General features: G+C 41.9%; 1 protein-coding gene across 2 annotated transcripts in view; it reads right to left on the minus strand.

Moving 5' to 3' along the window:
- The window catches only part of PTPN14 (protein tyrosine phosphatase non-receptor type 14), a 167,911-nt gene extending 143,592 nt beyond the window's left edge, over positions 1 to 24,319 (minus strand). The window contains exons 1-2 of one of the 2 annotated variants that reach the window (XM_033438014.2): positions 23,846 to 24,319; positions 22,984 to 23,073 (exon numbers count right to left, since the gene is read on the minus strand). The gene's annotated coding sequence lies outside the window, so the exon portion shown is untranslated. The remainder of the gene's footprint in view (positions 1 to 22,983; positions 23,074 to 23,845) is intronic. The other variant, XM_004275244.3, reaches the window with a different exon arrangement.
- Between the last annotated feature and the right edge of the window lies 1 nt (position 24,320).

Below are 24,320 nucleotides of genomic sequence, written 5' to 3' on the forward strand. Positions count from 1 at the left end.
AGAATGCCTGCCCTATGTTCTGTTTTATATTCCAGAAATGTTTGTTGGAAACTATTCCACCTTTAATTATTTAAAAAAAAAAAAGAAAGAAAGAAAAAAAACCCTCCCTCCAGAAGCAAGTGGGAAGCATGTTCCTAGAGCAGCATCAACTGCACTCCTGTATCAAGTTTTCACCATTCGAGTGCAATTATCTGATTCTGAGCGTGTTCCCCACCCCTACCCCAACTGGGAGCACCTCACTCATTTTCATAGTCCCTGTACCATACCCGCAATACAGTCAGTTCTCAATAATGTTTGCCGGTCCATAATAAACTGAAGTAACTGCCTAATATTCATTAATATTTTCCAAAGTCAGTTTGCAAAAAGAAATGTCCAAATAATAACAAAATCTTTTTTTCTTTTTTTTTTTTTTTTGCGGTATGCGGGCCTCTCACTGTTGTGGCCTCTCCCGTTGCGGAGCACAGGCTCTGGACGCGCAGGCTCAGCGGCCATGGCTCACGGGCCCAGCCGCTCCGCGGCACGTGGGATCTTCCCAGACCGGGGCACGAATCCGTGTCCCCTGCATCGGCAGGAGGACTCTCAACCACTGCGCCACCAGGGAAGACCAATAATAACAAAATCTTTTTCCCAATACTAAAGCACTCTTATTTGTCTAATAGGCTAACACTAAATTATTCTTATTTATTCATTAAATCTATCCTGCCTAGATTTCTGCTGGGTGAGAGAAATTAGACAATTGCTTGTCTAAAGCGTTTTTTTAGTAGCATATAAAATGAAAGTTCTTTCACATTAATCTGGATTTTTAATATTCACAGAGATTTTAACCCTCCTACCCCATGAAATCTTTGAGGTATAAAAAAGCAGAGCTGTCAGGTCTGAATTACAGCCCTGCCCATCATTTGGTGGCTCTGTCACGATAAGATGCAATGATAAGATGAACAGGATCATGCATGAAAGACAAGAAGGAAATGTGTATTGACCCCAGAGCTTACTATGTGAAAATGTTAGGGACTGCTTATCTAGAGGCACTGCCACTTCCCTAATTTTATTCTCTACAGGCTACATCTAAACAAAAATTTTAAAATAAGGTAACAATAAAAATGACAAAACTTAGAAGGTATTCGAATGCTTTTGCTTTAAACCAGACTACAATAAGCAATGAAATCAAGTCATCAACTCCAGCACCACAGAAAACACAGAATACCCTGGGAACAAGGGAAGACAGGCTTGGAACAGAGAAGGCTAAAAAATATTGCAAATTTTTAGCAAAACAGAATTCAAGTACTTCAGGATGTCTGGAATTTAAAAGCAAAATGTCAAGTAGTTCAGCAGCAGGTGCGAATAGAATGGATATAATTACATTCTTCATCAAATCCACCCATGACCACTGCACCAGAGATTCTGATGGCCGTCATTCCACGGTGGAAACAAGAGCAGGCTAAGTGCAATCTAAAGCCCCCTTCCAGTCTCCACTTTTACTGTTCTCCATGCCTCATATACTTTCCTCCATCACTTTGACTTGTTGAGTTTATCGGGATCAGTCTTGTGATTAAGGGCCTTGTAAATAAATACAAAACATTTCACCAGTTCACTCGAATGTTTTACTGCCTGACCTCCTGAGTGGAGGTTACACATGGAGCCCATGAAAAGAATGTCATAAGCATTCTTTTCTACCCACCTGGACTAAATGGTTATTTACCCCAGGCTAGTATCTCCTTAAAGGGGCTAAAATGCCTTCTTTGCTTTATGTAACACGAGGGGAAAATAAAACAGATTCACAATGGCTGCCAGGTCCACATACCATTTCACAGAAGGAATTTTAGGGAAAGAGAGTCATTTGTTTTCCTAAGTAGAGAATAAAATTTATCTTTGCAAGTGGCAGTCTAAAAAAAAAAGCAGCGAAATGCAATTTTTAAGAAAAAAAGTTTCATTGAAAAGGCATGAATCAGTGCAAGGTCCGTGGCACACATGGCATGTTAATAGTGTAAATAAAAAGACCTCTCGTATAAACGCATACACATGTATGTTGTTTCCATAAAGTATTTGATAATCCCTTAGTTAGTGGCAACAAGGACTTTTTAGCTACCCACTCCAGCCCAGGTACAGAACTTTCTGAAAAAAACAACAAATCCAATTAAAAGAGCAGATCCCTGCCAAGTGAGGAAAATACATTATGAGTACTAAACTGATGATAGTATAAATAAATAGAAACAAGAGCAAAAAGAGTTTAATAAGAAATTTATTAAAAGAGGCAAAATAAGCCATGGGGGAAAATATGGGCAACACTGATCCCCCAATTGTTTGACAAAGGCACCTAAAACCCTGTTTCATGAGATTTTCGTTTTGTTTTGTTTATATTTAATTTGCAAGAAAACATAAATCAGAAAACTTCTTAGATCAATTTTTTCACAAGTATGCAAGATTTCATATCAGTATTGTAGCAACTGAAAGATTCAAAAATAGCTATAATTTAATATGGGATGGGCAATGGTGGGGAGGTGATACAATCACTGCTAAGACAAGCTTTAGATTAAACAAGCATCTTCTTTTCAAACAGGGTAACTTGCAAAATGACGACCAACAGTTAGCTACTTCAACAAACACCAATAATTTCCTATGCTCAGAAAAGGAACAAGCAGGATACAAACACCCATCCAGACCAGAAGAATGAAACCAAGAATGCATATGCAATGCATGCTTTATATTGGATTCTGAAACAAACTCACTTTCCTAATTACATTTGGCTTAAACCAGCATTAAAAAAAAAAAAAGAAAATTGCTAACATTCCTTGAGTCTAAACCAAATGGTGTGAAATGGAGAAGGCTGCCTAGAAGTGCAGTGAGCAAACTCCAGGCTATTTTCAATAAAGGACATAGAGAGCATAAATGAAGAGCACCAGAAGGGAAAAAAATAGCAAGAAAGCTGTAAAACCTTTACTTGTAAACAAAAGATAACCAGTTGTGAAAATAAATGCCATGGTGTTTTTAATGATTTAACATGCAACTTCATGTTTAATAGTTAATTATTGTCAGTGATATCAATTACATTTAAAATGCTGGCAAGATAAGACAGGAAAAAGAAGCAGCCACTAGACCTATTAAGAAGCAGGGAGGACTTCCCTGGTGGCACAGTGGTGGCAGAGTCCGCCTGCCGACGCAGGGGACACGGGTTCGTGCCCCAGTCTGGGAGGATCCCACGTGCCGCGGAGCGGCTGGGCCCGTGAGCCATGGCCGCTGAGCCTGCGTGTCCGGAGCCTGTGCTCCGCAATGGGAGAGGCCACAACAGTGAGAGGCTCACGTACCGCAAAAAAAAAAAAATATGAAAGGACTCAAAATAGAATAGGATCTTTATGTAATAAAGATCGCATATATACTGTGAAATCTATTTTTTCAGACTACCCCTATCCTGCAACTCCTACACGTCAGCTTTGGCTCTCTGTTTGGAAACCACTGACCCACCCCCCCAATCTTCTCTTGTCTCTCTTGTCTATCACCTACTGCTTTCTAAAAGAGATTTCCAGCCTAGAGCTTGAAACACCCTGAGTGTCTTAAAGTATTTCAAAATAAATGATGAAATTCTGAAAACAAATCAATGTAATAAGTGTATGCTATAAAGAAATCTGCCCTGGAGGGCATCAGGAAACCTAAAACCCTGGGATAGGATGTTGCAATTCCCAAAAGGATACAAATCACAGCTCAGGAGATGCCAAAGAGGCACATATGTATTAATAACATACAGCAACTCACACTTGAAAGACCTACACAGTAACAATAACCAGCACTAAATCTCTGAGATCTGGAATTCTTTTGCACAATACAAAGATACTTCTGCTAAATTCTACTCATTCTCTTACCCCAGTGATTTCCAAGCTTTGATAGGGCAACACTTAACACTATCTAAAATGACCTCAACGACCAGGGTGAAACTCTGAAAATACATCCAAACAAAATCAGTATTAATTTAAATGAATGCAATAATAAGTATATATACAACATACAGGATAGCCCCCGGGAAGCATCAGAGGTAAATGCCACAGATTCATTCAAATAAAATTAACTATCACTGCAAAAAAAGTTTAATACTTAAATATGCTAGTTAAATCTTTTCCTAGACAAAAATAAACCAGGCAATTAGCAGTTTCTTCTGAGAAGAGTAACAGCTCTGAGGTTTCCTTCTTTGCTCTGACCACAAACTCAACCACAGAGCTGAAACAAAAAATTTTCCAGAACTATTGAATTTTCGAAGGAGTGTAAAAGCTAGAAACCTGAGACCAACTAGGCCAACTCACTCATGATGATGACAAGGAAACTGAGTCATGAGCGGCTAAGTAAGTTCCTAAAACCAAAATATTAGTGGCAGAAGTAAGCCTCAGGTTTCTGAAATGCCACAGGAGTGCACTTTCCACTAGACCACATGGGTGATGATGGGGGATGGCTGGAGAGTTCACCAAAATTCAAAATGGACTTGGCCCATCACACACCTGCCCAGAGTGGTTTCGTCCTACATGGCCTAAGGGACTCTCATGTAACAAGTTAGCGTCACTCCATAATGGTGCTGCCTTTTTAATGGGTAGTGGATTTTTAGATATATGTGTAATCAAAGTGATTAAGATCAAGCTGTAGATAAAGTGTACACATACTAACAGTAACTCAAATACCAAGCAAAGAAGTCTATTTGGTTTTCTAGGTAAAACAGTAATCCACGGAAAAATATCATTTTAATGTATTCAATCACCAGTAAAATATGCACTATAAGGAAACTACCTTTAGAATCTGTTCAGTAACAACTCATGGTAGGTACCCAGACACCAGAAAGATACATATTATTTGAGAGAGACAGAGCTAACCTTAGGAGAAAAGCAATTCTTCGAGCATAGCTCCCAGGAACAAAATACAGCAATGAAAGTTTCCCAGGATCTTAACCCAGCAATGACTGGCCCAGACACAGCAGAGAAGAAGGGGCATTTTGGTTGGCAAGACATTTGAAAATCTAGGGGGTTTTGTTTGTTTGTTTGTTTTTATTTTAAGCCTGGGATGTGTGGAAGAAATGATAAATGAAAGAAGGGAGCCGGAGGGCAGAACAGAAAATCAGAAGAAAAGAAAGTAATGAAGTGGTAAAGAGAGCAGGCGATAAAAGCCGGAAAAGGCAAAATGGTGTCTATTATCCAAGAGGGCAGCAGGAAAGCCCCCTGCCTTCAAGGCGGGTAAAGTCCTAGTCAAGACATAAGACTCTGACCAGATGTTCCAGGATATATGAGATTTCTGTCTGGGTGCCAACAGAGGCTTCTATCTACATATCAGGTCTGGTCTTTTGCTTTCCTTATAGTGCATATTTTACTGGTGATTGAATACATTAAAATGATATTTTTTGCCTGTTAAGGAACTTGATTTTGAGTTCAACCAGAAGTGACCAATGTCAACTGAGAAGCCAAATTGTCAAAGGAACTCTGCTCACTCTCAACCCAAAAGGACTAATGTCTGGGCAAATCAGTTTAGTACTCAAAAATTCTAAATAAAGAGAAAGAGATCACTCTACCTATTGTTACAAAACAAGCATAGCCTGGTACATGCATCGATACTTCTGCTGCCTGTTCAGGGTGTCCCTTAAACATTAACTACATTTTTAATTCTTCTTTTTTAGCATTCCTTTCATCAACCAAAAACTCCTATCAGCATAACAATATTTCCTTCTAGCAGGTACATCCAAGATTCTGAAGAGTCAAGTAGTTTAAAAATGTACTGGATTTCATAGTAGCACAGAAATGCTTGCTGAGATACACCTAACCAACCACAATCAAACAAATAGAAAAATCTAGAAGGTAGTTGGGGAACATAGTTAAGCAGGGTCTGAGGTCTTTGGGACAAAAGCTGTCTGGTGGTTTTAAAATTTTTTTCTCTTCATTGCTTCCCCCACCCGGCCCGCAGAAAAATCTGTAAAAACATTTAAAAAGTCAATATACACATAAAGATGAATGGTTACAGGATTGCAAATGCTAACAGTGATAAGCACTTCCTTCTAAAGCTCAATTAATCAAAATTTATTGAGTGCCTCAGTTATTCCAATGATGGTATAAAAGACCTTCATATCAAGTCAACAATATCTTAATAATACGTATTTAATATTAATCTATATAACAATGACTCAACATGAGCCTTATATATTATAAAATCTGGCAGCATGTAAATTGGCCCATCCCTGGAGGAGTGGTTTTGCCAACGAAGAATATAAAAATGTATACAGTATTTTCTGTGATGCGTTAATTGTTCTCCTGGGAATTCAACCCAAAGGAATAATCTGAAAGAAGAAAGACACTACACATACAAAGATGTTAATGGCATTTTATTTATAGTAACAAAAACCCTGGAAATAGCCCAAATAATCAATAAACGGAAATTGCTATGGAATGGAAATTCAATGAATTAAATACACACCCGTTAAATTTATACAGACATTAAGATGGTACATGGACTTCCCTGGTGGCACAGTGGTTAAGAATCTGCCTGCCAAGGCAGGGGACATGGGTTCGATCCCTGGTCCAGGAAGATCCTACATGCCACGGTGCAACTAAGCCCATGTGCCACAACTACTGAAGCCCGTGCACCTAGAGCCAGGGCTCCGCAGCAAGAGAAGCCACCACAATAAGAAGCCTGCACGCAGCAATGAAGACCCAACGCAGCCAAAAATAAATAAATTTTAAAAAAAAGCAACGAAGACCCAATACAGCCAATAAATAAATAAACAAATAAATAAATAAAAATTTTGGGCTTCCCTGGTGGCGCAGTGGTTAAGAATCTGCCTGCCAATGCAGGGGACACGGGTTTGAGCCCTGGTCCGGGAACATCCCATGTGCTGCGGAGCAACTAAGCCCGTGCACCACAACTACTGAGCCTGCGCCCTAGAGCCCGCGAGCCACAACTACTGAGCCCACGTGACACAACTACTGAAGCCCGCACGCCTAAAGCCCACGCTCCGCAACAAGAGAAGCCACCGCAGTGAGAAGGCCACGCACCGCAACAAAGAGTAGCCCCCGCTGGCCGCAACTAGAGAAAGCCCGCGTGCAGCAACGAAGACCCAACGCAGCCATAAATAAATAAATAAATAAATTTATATATTAAAAAAAAACTATTAGCAGCTTAAGAAAACATTTACAATGAGCATGACAACCTTTGAGAAAAGTTCAGTAGTAACTTTCTGCTTGTAAATTCAACCTAGATATGTAACCATTCAATATAAGACAAGCATCCTATTTTACTGCACTGATTTTTAAAAGCTTCTGTTCTGTAATTACTGGGTTTCTTCTATATTAACATAAAGCATCCTCATTCTCACTTACTTTGAGCCTCAGAATCCCAATTTTCCCAAAAGATTTAGTTACAAAATCAAAACTTCATAAAGCAACGGGTCCTCACCTCATCTTCAAAGAAATTTGCAATGAATTCCAAGAAGACTTACACTAAATGAACTTAAACTGAAATAGGAAACCATCTCAGGAACAAAAACCCAAAGACTTCCAAGGCAAATCTATTCCAATTCATTATTTCCTCAACACTAATCTGAGTCCTACTATTCACAATATTAATACTCTAAATACACTTTTAACATTCTGCAGTCAGCACCTACTACTGTTCAAATAAACTCTGGTTCACACACTGATGTCTGGTTCACGTGTCAACTTGTTTCCCACTGAGTTGTAGTATTTCTTACAAGCTTTACCAGGCTGCCTCTAAAATGGATTTCTCAGTTCTGAGGATTTTTGACTTTCCTCCACTAAATGAGGTGGGAGGCATCTGCACTCCACTGGTAGTTGCAAAATCCAACCTATCATTCCCAAATTCCAGCACACCACTTCCCATCCACACACACACACGCACGCACGCACGCACGCACGCACGCACACACACACACACACACACACGCCTGCTTATTCGCTTATTCTGCCTATGGACTCTGGATTGAGTGGCCTGAGGATTTCTCTTATCTGCCCTGCAAGTCTTATTGCCTTTGTTGTGAAGTCTCAGATCCTTACATGAGGAAATATAACCAAGGGCATTGATGGGCATGTCTAGATACTACTATTTCTAAGCAGAAACCAAAGACAAGTGTAGCAGCAGGCAACATGACACTTGTAAAGTAAGCCAAGTGAGAGGATACAGCTGGTAATAAAAAGTTTTAGTTTACACTTTGAGGGGGGAAAACTGTAGGAAAGACTGGTTCTTAAGTTTCAATTGGTATTTTCTGCTATATAAACCATAAGGCCATAGAGGAATCTGAACACCGTGGAATTAAAGCCGTCCGATGTTAGGCAACAGAACTATAAACAAATCTCCTCTCCTAAGACTTTGAAATATGCAGCAAAATTCAGCAATTTGAGTAGGTTCAGCCTTTTACCGAGTTCCACAGTAATAATTACTACGATTTGCTTTGGATAAAAGTTATAAAACCTCAAATCAAGTGTATGTTTTCTTTTTATTTTTTTTTTTACTGTTTTAATGTAAGGATAAAGATGTGTTTAAGAAACAGTGTACTGAGAAGAACATGGGACCAAGAAAAAAAAGATGACAAAAATGAGTATTTCTTTATAATGATTTTCAGAAACCAGGACAGGAAATTATAAGTGGCCCTAGTTTTATTTGATTTAATAGAAAAAATAACAATACAATTTGTTCTAAAAGTTTTTGTTTTAAAATACCATCTTGAATAATTACAAAAATTAAGCTATAAGCAATGATGAAAATTGTATACTTAAACGTTGGTGATGGCATTATAAACTGATAGCCTTTGTAGAGAGCAATCTGGCCATATGTAACAAGATCTACAAGCAATTCATGCCCTCTTACCCAGACGGCCTACTTTGGAAACTGTATCCCAAGAAAATACTCTGCAAATAAATGTAATTTGTTCAACAATGTTGACTGCAATGCTACTTATAATTGTTAAAGTTGGAAACAATCCAAATACCAAACCATAAGGGAAGAGTTAAGTCAATGATGGTATAAAAGATGAGATTATTGATCCCAACTCTTTGCTCCCCTCCTCCCCTCCTGTAATATATCCCATCCATGTCCCTGTGACTTGCCTGAGAATCCTGCAAGGTGAGTATAGGTCCCCAACTCACTGGTTTTTGGCTTGGCTATGTGATACACTTTGGCCAATGGGATGTGAGCAGACAGCATATTTGCCACCTCCATGCAGCAGCCTTTTGTTGTTTTTTTTTTTTGGCCACGCTGTGAGGCATGTGGGATCTTAGTTCTCTGACAGGGATCAAACCCGTGCCCCCTGCAGTGGAAGCGCGGAGTCTGGACCGCCATGGAAGTCCCCACGCAGCAGCTTTAAATGAGATTGCATGCTTCTCACTATATTCCTGCCTCGGCCATGAGAACAGCATGCCCCAGATAGGGGCTGTCCTTTCACCTGGGTTCCTGAAAGAGAAGACATGTGTGTGGAGCGGCACCAAGCCTGGTCAAGCCACCAAGGGCTGCAGCACACTGCAGCACCCATGTCACATAGACAAGGAATAAATGTTTGTTGTCATAAGCCACTGAGATGCTGGAACCTTTTTTGTGACCATATCAAAAGCTAATACAACAGTCATCAAAATATGGCAAGTTATAGAATCGCTGATACAGGCAGACATATATTTGAAAAAAACTTGTGAAAAAGTAGAAGATAAAACTAATAGGCATTTGCCAAAGACATCTATATAAAATAAAGCAAGCCAACGAGCACCAGAAATTAACTAACTTAGAATGATGTAACAGTTTATAATTTTTTATTTTTTGGCTGTGCCACGCGGCTTGCAGGATCTCAGTTCCCTGACCAGGGATTGAACTTGTGCCCCCAGCAGTGGAAGCATGGAATCCTAACCACTGGACCACCAGGGAATTCCCTATAATTATTTTTACAAATGAAGTATATATTTATAAATCTTTAATTCCCTTTTAAATGCTACCTTTATACCAATATATTTTCAGTAATTCTATACAGATCATATTTATAACAGAAGTAATTCTATCCAACACACTGTTTTCTGCATTAAATGATGTACAGATTAGTGTACACTTATGCTAAAAATGAATCTAGTGCAAAAGGTTATTCAGTTTTTGAAGGTATGAATTCAGGGTTCATCAAATTCTTTTGTCAGACTACAAGGAAGGGAAGTGCAAAAAAAAAAAAAAACAGACAAAAGCAAGAGTTATTTGCCAGGAGAATCCATTCTCTAGTCATCAAACACTGTGCGACGGCAAGGTCTGAAAAGACATCACCTATCTGAAAATAAAATTGTGCTACCTTTGAATTTATCTTTATGACCTGTTTGAGATTCCATTACATTTGTGTGACTCAAGAATCATAAGTGTTCATTATAACAAGCACTCTCATTCACAGAAATTTATCCTAAAATAAATTCAATAATGATTTTAAAAAACTGTTAATGTGAAGAGTCTCACAATCATCTTCTATGGAATAGCAAGAAATATAAATGTATATATTTTCAACAACAAAAAAATAAAGGAATTCACAGTATGTCAATTATATGTAGATATATAAAATGTTAATTATTAAGACAATAAGAAATACAAAAAGGATGCGTATATGTGAGAGAGTATATAAAACTATAAAAATATGTCTACGTATAAGCAAAGTCTAGAAAAACATGAAAAAATTTTTAAATAGATTTATAAAATAAACTTTTACCAATTTTTTTAATTGAGGAGAGAGAAAAATCTAATGTTTATATTTACAAAATCTGTACTTGCTATGAAATATTCAACACATCAATGTCTCTCAGTTAAAAGCAAGGTGAAGTATGCTTAAAGTTTCTAAAATCAATTTCTGATAAATATCTTTCTAATTAAGGCAAGATTGGATTAGTCAAGAGGGTGTATTAAGCATAATTTCATCATTTCTTGGTAACTTGAGGTCATCAATTATTGTACTATATTCCCTAAATCAAAGATGATATTTCTGACAGTGCTGGGGAGAAGAGTGTGCGGCCTTCCTAGGCACTGAATGAACAAAAGAACTACTGCTGATTGGTTCTAGGTAATGTTTTCTCTTTTGCCTTTGAAAGGCAGTGATGCAGAGTGGTTACAAGTACACGTTCTGGATTCATGCCCAGATTTGACACTGAGCTCCGTCATTCACGTACTCGTATTTGCATGCCAAAGGTGTTACACAGTAAACTAGTATTTACTAATGGACCATCTTGTGCCTCAGCCTTTTTAAGCCCTAGGTTTCTCATCTATAAAATAAGCCAACAAGAGCACTTACTTCACAGAGTTGCTATAAGGATCAAAAAGAAAATCCATTTAAAGTGCTTGACAAAGCACTTGCAAATGGTAAGTAGTAAATAAATGCCCGCTAATAGTAGTCTCTCTCTGCTGGTCACCTAAGGCGTCATCAAGCTTGCTTCTTTCCATCGCCAAAAACGATTTCTAATTTCCATCTCTCTCCACTGTTCCCTCAGTCCTCAGGCATCACTCGGGGCATAGGGCTCCCAGGAGTAGTTGGATAACCATCTGTAAGAGTCCTGTCCTAAAGAAATAGAATGTGGACCACAAATGCAAGCCACATAGGTAATTTTAAAATCTCCAGCAGTCACATTTAAAGAGCAAAACAGAACACATGAAATTAATTTTAATACTAGGCTGTATTCAATTCAAGATATCGGAAATATTTTGACATGTAATCAATTTTTTAAAGTACGAGATATTCGACATTCTTTTTTTGTACTAATTCTGCAACATGTGGTGTGTACTTGATACAGCACAGCTCAACTCAAACTAGTCACGTTTCAAATGCCAAATGGTCACATGTGCCTGGTGGCTACCTGATGAGTTGCTTAGTCTTTTAAAGATTAGGACAGCAGAGAAACATCCCCACCTTCGAAAACATCAAAATGCGTTTATTAAACAAACTGATGAATGGATGAAAGGAAAGAAGGAAAGAAAGAAAGAAGGAAGGGAGGAAGAACAGATGTCCCCAACCTGCAGAGACTTCTGGGCCTAAGGTTGTGGTTAAGAACCTGAACTATGGGGCCAGAGAGAATGAGTTCAAATCCACTTCTTCGCTTCATAGCTGTGAGACATTAGCAAATAACCTCTTTAACTCTCATATTTCTCAAGGATAAACTATAGATAAAAATAACCTCTCTTTCATAAGATGGTTATGAGTTGAAAGGCTGTAGAGAAAAAGAGTTTTCCATACCGAAAGCTCTGCTTTGTAAAAGGTCAGAAAAGAGAGTGGGAAAAATTGATGGAGGAAATGCTGAGCTAATAATTAGCTAGAGATAATAAAGAGGTCATGGAAGAGAAAAACTGGTCATGTGATAGTCATAGAGTCTTTGTTAAATGCCCAGTTGCACAAAACAACTGCCACAGTGGCAGCTATTAATAAAATAATTGCACTGACATTTCTAAAGCCCTCAATGGTTTACCTCCTTAGCCTGACTGCTTTCTTTTGGCAGTATGATAAGTAAGGGGGTGGGAGGAGGGTGGCGCTGATCACCAGAATTTGGAGAATCAAGATTTTTCTGTAGTGTATATATTAATCACAGCTTCTGGCCCCAATCAGACGGATTACTGAAGATACATGGATCTTTCTTTGAAGGATGTAGTGCCTCAAATCCAACCTGAACATTACTCTTCCCTGTATTATAAACACATAAAATTAGACTAAATGTTTACTGTTCCTAAAACTTTCCCTGAAGGTTGGTGTTGTGAATAAATTCCTGATATTTTATTTTAAACTTGCTCTTGTTCTGTGCTTGTCCCCCAAAAAATTCAATTAATAAAAAGTATAAAGTTAGTCTGGTCTGCTAATGAAGACTTTAAATGCTTACTCGTATTAATAATCCAAGTCACTCTACTCTCTAATTTAGATGTTGAGTTTCTTAAAGACAACAAACAAGTCTTCTCTATTCCAGGGACCTTCTCAACTGAGATGCTTTTTCTAGAAAGTATTTCATATAATATTCATGTGCCTTGAGATTACATGTGTTTCATAAAATCGATTTTTTTGAAAGGTCCTAACTAAAATAAATCCAGATTCAACACATTTTTGTTTACTGCAAGACTTCTTGGAGTTTTTAACACGCTCATGTACACAGATTTCAAACCGCTATGCTCAGCCATTATTACCATTCTAGCAGTCTACAGATGAGAAAAATTAATAATGAATTAAGAGAAGCAAACAACAGGGAGATAGTCTATAATTATCGCATAGAAATAGACATCTTTACAGACCTTTGCACTGAGTTTCTGGCCCGATGGGCTGTGCACTGTGCATTTCTCTCTTTTATCATCCCTGATACATATACAGTAATTAACCTATCAGAGTCCTCCAGATGAAGGCAATTTATTATAAAGGAAGGGAGTGAGGGAGGGAGGAGAAAGGGAGGAGAAAGGATTGGAGTAGGGAGAAAGAGAGGAGGAAGGAAATTTATCTGAATAATGTAGTAAAGTGTAAACACCACTTCATATTCACAGGCCAAGCTTAAATGCCTAAACACGTGCACGAGGATGAAGCGACATGAAACACACACTTGTACCAAAACTAGCCCTTGGAAAATAGGCCTCATTTTGAAAACAACCAAACAGCTGCTCGGCAGAAACACAGCACAAATCATCCTTCCCAGCCTTTATTTTTAGATGCCTGTTAAGAAAAACAATAATTTTCTAAAGAATATAATTAAAACCGGTAGGTGTCACTTCATTATTTTGGAGTTTTAATTCATTTCACATCAGTCACACTTTTTTCCCCCTCATAAATCACATAATTATATAATATTCCATAACAAATTCCTTGCCTTTGAATAAAAGAATTTATATGATCTTTTTAAAATGTACAGATTTTAAAACAGAACAATCCACCCAAAATGACACTATAACCCACAGGTTCAGACACAGGGGGTCTAAAAGTCAGCCCCCTTTTTCAAATGATAATTTGGAGACTTGCGTATTCTAAAAAAAAAATGTGTACCTTCGTCATGTAAAGCACAGTTTACAAAATGTCTAATGGAAAAGAATATGCTTAATAGATCATAGGATTTCATTGGCAGAAACGAATGCTAATTGCCTGCTGGAGTCTTTAATGAAACCTAATTGCTGGCTTGAGCTGTCACCACTGACCCTGGTAACAGACCAGTACACCCTTCAAAAACCTAATACAGCATAATCCTCCTTCATTACAGTTATTATAGCTCTGCAGTGGGACACGTCTGCCACAAAAATACATCTGCCACAAAAATGCTGCCTCTCCTCTACAAGGATGTGTCGCTTCTCCATCCCAGAGCAAGTAGCGTTGATGGCATAAGTCATCCTTACAACAAGTGGTACCACCTCAGAGCACAGATCTACTTCAAAACCTAGACTCACACATCCCTTGGACACTGCTACAGAGACCATCAACATACTCCATGGTCACGGGGGGAAAGGACTAAAAAATAAGAACAAACCAAAACAATTACACCATCACCCATCACCATAAGGTAAATGGGAAAAGCAGAAGAAATAATTTCTAAAACTAACCATGGGTTTGAATTAGGACATCCATGTGTAAATCAATTCAACCTACAGTCTACATTTCCGATATTGAGCCCACAAGATACTCCCCCTTCAATTTGAAGTTTTTCAGACACGCTCTTTTTAAAAAAATTACTTCAATTAAAAACATTAATCTTACATCTATGACTCAACAATTTCGAGCATTTATTAAACTTCTACTCTGCAGCAGGTGCCAAGAACCCAAAGATAAATAAATCACAAAACATGTCCCCGAAGAGCTCACAGCTTTGGGGAGATAGATGAACAAACAGCTATAATCCAATGTGATGCTTATCAGTAAAGAATGGGGAGAGGACCAAGGGAAGGCAGATCAGGGGACAATGAACTCTCCCAAATGATAAAAAGGGAATGTCAGACAAAACATCTAGAAGATGTAAAACTCGTACTAGACATTAAGGAACAGAGGAAATTATGATGTGACCAGATGGGAAAAGGAATTCAAGGGAAGAATAACAGTAACAGCATGAGTCAAATCCACAATGTTTCAACCATGAGAAATGTTGCCGGCCCAGGCTAGAAGTTAGGTTAGGTGGGAAAAAGAGCTATGCATGCAGAGCCCTGAATGCTCCGCTAAGAAGTCTGCATTTGACTGTGGGCAGTCTCATGTAGTATTAAAATGAAATATTTTAGACATACAGGAGAATATAGTAAACATACGTGTCCCCGCCACCCAGCTTAGGAAATAAAACAATACCACATCTCTCCTCACCTCTGCCACCACCCATCCCCTGTATTTGGTGTTTATTATCTTCTTGGCATTTCTTTACCAAGTTGACCCTTGAACAACATGGTGTGAACTACATGGGTCCACTTATACTTGGATTTTTTTTTTTTATAGTAAGTAACTACAGAACTACTTGACCCGTGGTTTGTTGAATCTGTGGATGTGGAACCACAGATATTGGAGGGGGAGGGAGCACAACTATAAGTTACATAAGAATTTTCAACTGTGTGTGGGGTTGGCGCCCCTAACCCACATGTTGTTCAAGGGTCAACTGTACTTTTACGACAGACATATGTGTCTCTAAACAATATAAAGTGGCAAGAAAGATTTCAAGCAAGAGACTGAAAATATCAGACGTGTTTAAAACAAGACTCTGCAGTGTAGGGGGTGGACTGGTCTCTGCACTGGCAGCGGCAGGACAGGTGACAAAGAGATGTCGAGATAACTGTCTTTGCTGAAGGACTGTCACGATGGAGAGAGGAAGGGCAACCTCAGCCTCGGAGTGCATTCCTGGGGCAAGCAGGAGGCAGACCCCAATGAACAGTTACAGGTGACCAGCCGCAGAAGAGAAGCAACAGGCTGGGACAGTCTGTGCTGGGAATGAGGAGGGACGTGGAGAGGAGTGAGGCGGGTGGCAGCTACTGGGCAGCTGGCAGGCTAATGACAGGGATGAGGCAGGTTAACCAGGACACAAGGCACAAAGAGGTAAATGCCAAGACAAAGCGGCAGAGGGGCCTGGCCAGGGGGTGAGATCGGGAAGCCTGCCCAGAGGAGCAGTACTTAAGGTGGATCTTGAGGATGCTTTTGACAGGTTAGGATGGCTGAGCACCAAGATCCCTGCCCACAGGTGACACGTTATTGGGCCTGTTCAGGAAACAGCTGCAGCTTGGCAGAACCCTGGGGAATAGTGGGACATAAATCTGCAGAAATCAGAGGACCATGTGGGGATCACTTGTGCAGAACCTTAAAGATCAATCTGAAGTATATATAGTGTATACACGTAATTCATAACAAACTCACTTTCATGACCATGAAATCTTCCTTAGTCCCTTTTACTTGAGAACTGAAATAAGGACCAGAGCCCATCTCGTGATTTGGGTGATAACGTCAGTGACATCATTGTTGCTTATTACATGGTTCTGTATGCAGAACAGGCCGTCCTGGTTAAGGATAGGTTGGTATCCACTGTGACACGGTGTCATGAAGGGTCTCTTTCCTTTTCATTTTAAAAACTAGTAACCCAGAGGTTGAATAATGAGTGATTTGCCTTTTCCTCTTTAACATAAGGGACAAAAGAAAATAATGCATAGAAAGGAAATTAAGCATATTCTAGTCAATAGTACATCTAAACTTGTGAAAACAATTTTGTTTTATGCCTTAACCCCCAAGTATTCCAACTTATTAATCTTTTTGTGATATTTACACCCCCTTGATCTGCAAGGTTTCCTAGGTTTGAAAAATGAGGAAGAAGATTACCATGTTTTTGAAAGTATACGAGTAAAACAAAACAACAATAAGAACCAGAGTATCAGTGACTTGATAAAATAACTCAGGGAGGGGCTTCCCTGGTGGCGCAGTGGTTGAGAGTCCGCCTGCTGATGCAGGGGACACGGGTTCGTGCCCTGGTCCGGGAAGATCCCACATGCTGCGGAGCGGCTGGGCCCATGAGCCATGGCCGCTGAGCCTGAGCGTCCGGAGCCTGTGCTCCGCAACAGGAGAGGCCACAACAGTGAGAGGCCCACGTACCGCAAAAAAAAAAAAAAAAAAAAAAAGCTCAGGGATGTGATTCATCTCCTCAGATGAACAAATAAGATGTGTATCATAAACAGCACTGATATCTGTTTAACTTAAAATCACGTACAGTCATTAATATGATATAATCTTCCCAGAGCACCACACCTCCTATTAAAGAATAAATAATAAATTCCACACCAAACTCGGCTCTAAACCTTCAGGTCAGTATTTCAGAAATGCATTCATTCGTTGATTCTTTAAACACTTAAAAAAAAAAGTCAACTCCCTTTCATTCTCTGCAAAACGGCAATAATAATAGTACCTACTTCACAGGGCTGTTGAAAGACATAATAAAATCATCGAAAGTGCTGAGAGCACTGGGAGAGAGTCCGCACCAGTAAAGGTAAGCCGTGGCTATTTCTAGCCAACCTCCATACAGGGTAGAGATTCTGAACCAAGTAAAACGTGAATCCTGCCAGGAGAAGCTTAAAACTCAGTAGGGGAAACAGGGAGGTAAACATATATAATATGGTGAGACAGAACTTACCGATAGAGCTAAGTGCAAAGCGCTCCGGAGCTATAAAGAAAGGAATGCCTAACTGGTCATGGGAAGGCGTGTTAGGGAAGAAGACGCTTTAGCTGAAGGCACAGGGACTAAGCAGGCGGCAAAGGGGAAGAGGTCGCTCAGGGTCGGAATGTAAGGAACAAAGGAGAGGGGATTACACATCACCAAATCTTAGGGCCCTAGAACAGAGAGAGAGAGAGAGAGAGAGAGAGAGAGAGAGAGAGAGAGAGAGAGAACAGCAGATGGGAATGGGAAGGTACTCAGAATAAAGAAGCTTTATCATACAGGTAATAAGAAGCAAAATAAGAATTTAAATACCATAAAAGATTTGTGTTTTAAAAAACTCTTTGAAAGAGTAGATGAAGAATATATGAAAGACAGCCTTTGAAACACTTGAACAATCTGAAGAGGCAGCGGGGATGGAGGGAAAGGAACAAATTAAGGATATTTTAGAGACACAGACTCAGAGGATCTAGGGACTGACTGGGTCTGTTATTGGGGTTTGAGGGTCAGGGTTGGGGGGTGCTAACAAAGAGTGACAGGTTGAAGAGAACTCCAACTGCCTGGCTTCGGCAGCTAACTCAGCTGATGTCACTAAGACAGGACATATAGAAGCAGCAGATTTTGTGGCAAGAAACTAATGAGTTCAATCTGAGACAGGTGGAATTGGGCATGTAGATCGGATAACCAGATGGAGAGAAGTACCAGATAAACCGAACTGTTTGGAACCAAGCGGAGGGGTCTGGATGGGAGAAGATAGCCAAGCAAACCCATTAAAATGTAAGCATCTAGGGGGCTTCCCTGGTGGCGCAGTGGCTGAGAGTCCGCCTGCCGATGCAGGGGACACGGGTTCGTGCCCCGGTCCGGGAGGATCCCACATGCCGCGGAGCGGCTGGGCCCGTGAGCCATGGCCGCTGGGCCTGCGCGTCCGGAGCCTGTGCTCCGCAACGGGAGAGGCCACAGCAGTGAGAGGCCCGCGTACCAAAAAAAAAAAAAAAAAAATGTAAGCATCTAATTCATGCTCGCCATGGGTCTGGCTAGGGATAAGTGGCCACTAAGTGACTCCCAGCCTCTCCAGAGCTCTAAAGCAACCAGAAACAGAATCATTCAAACCAATACAGTGAAAAACTTAAGTGACTACCACCCCAAGGCTGACTGGGATGGATGGACCAAAATGAGATTCCTTGGCTCAGCGATTACTCAAACTGCAGATGATCAAAGGACCGGGAGTATTAACACCACCTGGGAGTTCCTTAGGAATGCAAATTCTCAGAATCAGAAGCTGGGGTGGTGTGGGGAAGAGCAGCTGTCTGTGGGTAAGGAGCCCTCCAGGTGATTCTGAGGCTCACTAGACTTTGAGATCTACAGCCTTAGCTAATGCCCCAATTACTTGAGGGGAATGGAGTGTGAAAGAGAACTCCCAGGAGACAGGTCTCCAAAGATTTGAGGAAACTGTAAGTTAGAAAAGGATACACTCTGCACGAAGACAAGCATCAGGAACTTTTGCTAATTTTCAACAGCGAAGCAAAGGAGAGCACGTCAGTGGTCCTCACCGTAAAGCTTTCTAATTGAGGAATATCATTCAGCACTAAAATCTCAAACATTACAAACGTGAAAAGGATGCTCTGCTTCTCAGAGGATGCCACCACCACCAGCGAACCCTTTCTCATTTTCTCACCAGACACCTCCCTGTTGAGCAACATCGAGCATTTATGGGATGGTCGCCTAGGGTTACAGGATCTCTGGATATGCAACAGGCCTCTGGGTCAAGCTAACTGACCAGATTCAGGATGAAACCCTTGAGCTGGGCCTAATGGAGTCCCCTAAGGAACTAAGCTAAATCACCCACATATCAAATCCTACACACAAGATTGATTTAAGCATGGCCACAGTATGTTTTTTCCAGTAGCAAGGACCATAAAGCAAGTCCAACAAAAGCTTGACTGGAGAGTAAAACAAAACCAAGCTGAGGCATATGGAAGCAACAGGAAAAAGGGAAAGGAAATTAAAACAATGTTAATACGCCATTTATAATCCAACTTAGACACATAACCACCCTTATCCCACAAAAAGGTACTTAGTCACTATTACCTTTTACCCTCAGCTACTCTAAATCCTCATCCACAAGCATTGCATCATATCCTTTCATTCAAAATTATAAATAATTCAGAGATTATTTATTTTCATAATTGGTGTGCATGCAATACGTGGCAAAGGCAATGGCTGGTCCTAGCAATGTGATTTCCTCTCCCCTTCCACTGCAAAAATCCCAGCCTGATCTGCATTTTCTTAAACTTTCTCCCTCGACCACTCAAAGGGGTCCTCTCTGACCCGGGACCAGCCTACAATCCCGTATGCATGATCTAGCCAATTCTTGACTGTAACAACCCATTCTGCTTCTAGAACAGCTACTACACACCTGCCTTACTGATGTTTTAGGAGTTGTTCCTTTCTTCTAACATTCCCTCCTGTTGGGAGGTTGATACGAAGATCAATGAGTTAATGTTTGCCAAATACTTTAGGCTTCTCGGATGAAAGGCAACGTTAAAGTTCAAGCGACCTGAAGCTGGCAGGACACGAGAGGCATTGCAGTTGCCTCCTTATACTTGGGCTTCAAAGAAGGAAAGCAAGGCTGCAAAGACACTCATTTGTGTCAATCGGCCAGCTTTTGCACTCTTGCTATAAAGGCAGGCGGATTTATTCTAACATCATTTAATTAACTGGATTTCAACATTAGAAATGTTGAACATCAATTAATTAACTGGATTTCAACATTAGAAACACAAGGATCCTTGTATTAGCACTGGACCCTCGTTACAGTAAGTAGTATACAGGGAAAAGAATCCTTTTCTCTGCCCTTGTCTACGTGGCTTTCCCTCCCAACTATCCTACTGCCTGGTCCTGCAACGCTCGACCTCCTCATATATGAGAGGCCAGCAGCTGCCAGCCAACACGTGTGCTTTGAGCCAATAGACCAAAAAAAAAAAAAAAGGGTCAAAGACAAAGCTTTATGTGTATGTTGGCACACATGTGAATTCAGGCTGCTGGGGAAAAAATGACACACACAAAGAGCACATTCATGGCCACATATAACTCCTGGAACATATAAATAGCCATCCTTGACCCAACACCTACTCTGTGAGGGAGGCACTGTTAGCAGAGGGACATACAGCATTACACAGAATTCCCCACAAACATCCTGGCAAGTTAAATACTACTGGCCCCATCTAAGAGATGAAGAAATGGAGACTTGGAAGGGCTGCGAAGTTCGGCCAACATCATACAGCTAAACGATGGCAGAGCTGGAATACAAACCTAGCTATATCTTGAACTCCCAACCCTGGATCCCTGGCACCAGCATACCGATAGCCTGGAAAAGCTGCAAAATGTGCTACACACACCCCTTGGACCATTTAATAAGCCCTCGCCGGGGCTCAGACAGGGGAAGAGAGAATTAAATCAATAAGAGGAGACCACAGAGTCTTATTTTAGACATTAACTTTAACCTCTTCTCTACCAAAACTTGTTTGTTTCCCCTCGTTCTTTTTCAATCAGCACAAGCAGCAATAACTGAATTGACTAAAGAGTTCATCTCATCTCTTTCCCCTGCCTTATGTCTAACAAAGTGCACAGTACTGTTCTGAGGCTTAGAATGATCCAAAAAATGCACAGCATTTGGTGACTAAGTAAAGAAGTTCGAATGCAGGGTCGCAGGTGACTAAGGATAAGAATATGGAACCCAGGTGGGGGACGATGTGCAATCAAAGCGTTTATGTTTGCTTCCCTGGAGCCAAAAATGGAAACACTTAATAAGGAGGGAAGGCACTGGGAAACCAAAATAATTTTCATAGTTCTCGACTTCTGGCTCTTCCATTCAGGACAAGTAAGAATTCTCCCCGAAATTCTTATTTTCCTCTGAATTCTTTAGGTTCCTCCAAGTGAAACTAGTCAAACTGCTCTTTCCATTACAGCTGTCCGTTCCACATGGTCCGCACAAACCTAAATAACTAAAGCATTAAAATTAACTATGTGTTTAAGCCAATGATGGAGGCTGGGCGGCTACCTGGAATTAGCAAGAAAAAGCTTCCCTTGAGCCATTACTCTCAAGCAGGTCCTACACCTTCAGGAAAACTCTCGTCAAGGGGCTGTTCATGAGATAAGGCATGGTGTTTGCGGGGAGCTTAGGTAAACACCCGACACTGTAGGAAGTCAATGTTCTCTTCTCACTCTGATGGACTGGCCTGAGGTCACCAGAAGCTGGACTTCTGCCACCTCAGCCAGGACACAGCCACTATGAATAATAAATATTACAACGCCACTTCAGCCCCGAGAAGAGGCACCCTTGAGAGGCAAACCACGTACAGGAGGTTCCCGTACTATAAAAAATTTTCTAGGCAGGATCTGCTGAATCCTGGACGATGAGGCTACAACAATCTCCTAGAAGACATTCAGTTTTTCATAAAGTTTCAGAGGAAGGGAAAGTCATCCTTCCAACTGTGCTGGGGCAGTAATGACTTGGAAAAGTGGAGAATACTACAACAAACACAGTGACACATACGTGAACTCACTCTGCACAGCATGGCCACCCATTCGGATTAGGCAAAAGAGCACCGTGCTGTTCAGCCCCATTCATTAACCTATCATTCTATAAGGCACAAGCTTTTAAGGCCATCACCAAAAGACAAGGCAACTTAATACAAAGCTCTGTAAGCTACAGTATTATCACCTATTGCTGTCAGGTGGCTCTTTGAAAGAGAATCAATACCATTCTAATGAAACCAGGCCTGGGCCAATTAGTGCCAATGAAAATGTAGATGGTCCCACAACCACTGCTTGTTGTAGAAACGGCATCAGGCATGAAGGCGTGTCCAAAAAGAGAGATGTGTGCTCCTCTGGAAGCTACTTGGCTCCTGTAAATGCTTCCACTTTAATTTCTGATATTTAAAAAAAAAAATGCTACCCTGGCTACACTGGCCATAAATCCCCCTCCAGCCCCCAGCTAGCTACTAGGTATGAACTTTTTGTACTCGTCTTTTGGATGACTCTTACTTTGCACAAGCTCTTTCCTCTGCGCGAAATGCACTTTCCTAATCAGCCCTCCAGGTGAGCAACATCTCAATCCTCTCAGCTCAGCGCACACCTTGCCCCCTCACCTCCCGACCAAGGCTTCTCAGGCCCTCTCATTACGCTCTACTTCTAGGTCAGCCTGAGGGTTTCCTCCGGGAGGCTGCAGTTAGATCTTGTTTTAGCATCTTTGTATCCCTTGTTCCTAGCCCAGAGGGGAAACTGCAATACTAGATTCCTTGAATGAATGGGTGAACTAACCCATTTGAAGAAATTCACACATTGGTGGAAATCCTGTAACCCACCAGCAGCCAGCAGTCTAGAGATTCCTCACCTTCACAAAGAGCCTGCAACAGCCAGTCCCTGGACAGACTGAAGACGAAACCCCACAATCTCCTTAAATTGTAGCTGGGGGTGACGGCAACTAGAGGAAGAGCAGAGGAAAGCGGGACAGGGGCGGCGTTACCTCACTGCTCCCTCCAAAAGGTGGAAAATCCCTTACAAGCATTCAAACCCCAGATGTAGCGGTCATGCCAGGAGAGAGGGGAGACGGTGCATTAACAACACCCTCAGAACTTGTTAATACTCAGAACTTCGAGAGTTTGAGGTGGAGACCTGTTCTGAAATTATGCGGCCATAGGTTTTCCCGACGGGCCGGCCCGACCACCCAAGTAGGGACCAAGAAGCCCTGGGGTTTGGTGGCTAGGCTGGGGCCTAGTGGGAGGGCATGCAAACTCCTCTCCCTCTCAGGATCCTGTCTCCTTAGGGGGCAAGAGGAGGGTCGCGGAGAGAGTCCCTCTCCAGCCCGAGAGGCAGCAACGTCTTTGGCTTTCATCCTCCGGCCCGCACCGTCTGGGTATCTCCAGCTGCCCTCACTAGGCCCTCTCTGGATCCCAAAAAGGAGAAGGGAATGGGGAAGAGGGGGCGAGAGTGTGATTTCACCACCAACTCTCCAGACAGCGCTCACCTTCCACCTAACTCCCCAGACAAGCTGTGCGCCGCAGCGGGCGGCTCCCACCGCCACTTAAAACTCCTGCGGCCCGGCCACCTCGCGCCCCCGCTGCCCTGCCAGGCGTCCCGGGCCGCCGATCCCAAGTCGGCGTTGCCAGCGTTTGCCCAAGTCATCGGCAAGGCGCCCGAAGCGCCCAAGAGGCCCCCAACCCCGGGCCCGACTCCCCGCCCCAGACGCCGCTTACCTGCTTACATGGCCCTATCGGTGCCCCGGAGTCCCGCGCGGAAAGGCTGTCCTCCGCGGCGGCGGCAGCGGCGAAGCCCCAATTCCCCCAAAGAATTGATTCCAGTGGCTGGCGGTGGAAGGGCGGAGGGAAGGAGCCGAAGGAGGCGAAAGAGGAGGGAGGTTTCCGCCGCGATCCCGGCGCGAGAGTTGGTGCGGGGGCGCTCGGAGAAGGGGAAAAGGAGAACCACCCTGGCTCGGGTCTGTCCCGCCAGAGGGAGGCTGGGGCCGGGAGGATGGGCGAGGTGGGAGGGGAAGGACCGCCAGGGGCCACTGAGTGGCGGCCGCTCCCCGAGGACCAGCGCCGGGAGGGCAGGCGGCGGAGCGAGGAGGAGCGCAGCAACCTGCCCCCGGACTGCGCCCGCCGCGCCCGCCCGGGGGAGAAAAAGTTGGGACGAACTTTCAGGGGCCGGGAGAGCCAGAGCGGCAGGAAATGC

Source organism: Orcinus orca, chromosome 1 (genome assembly GCF_937001465.1).
Source record: "Orcinus orca chromosome 1, mOrcOrc1.1, whole genome shotgun sequence".
Taxonomy (NCBI): domain Eukaryota; kingdom Metazoa; phylum Chordata; class Mammalia; order Artiodactyla; family Delphinidae; genus Orcinus; species Orcinus orca.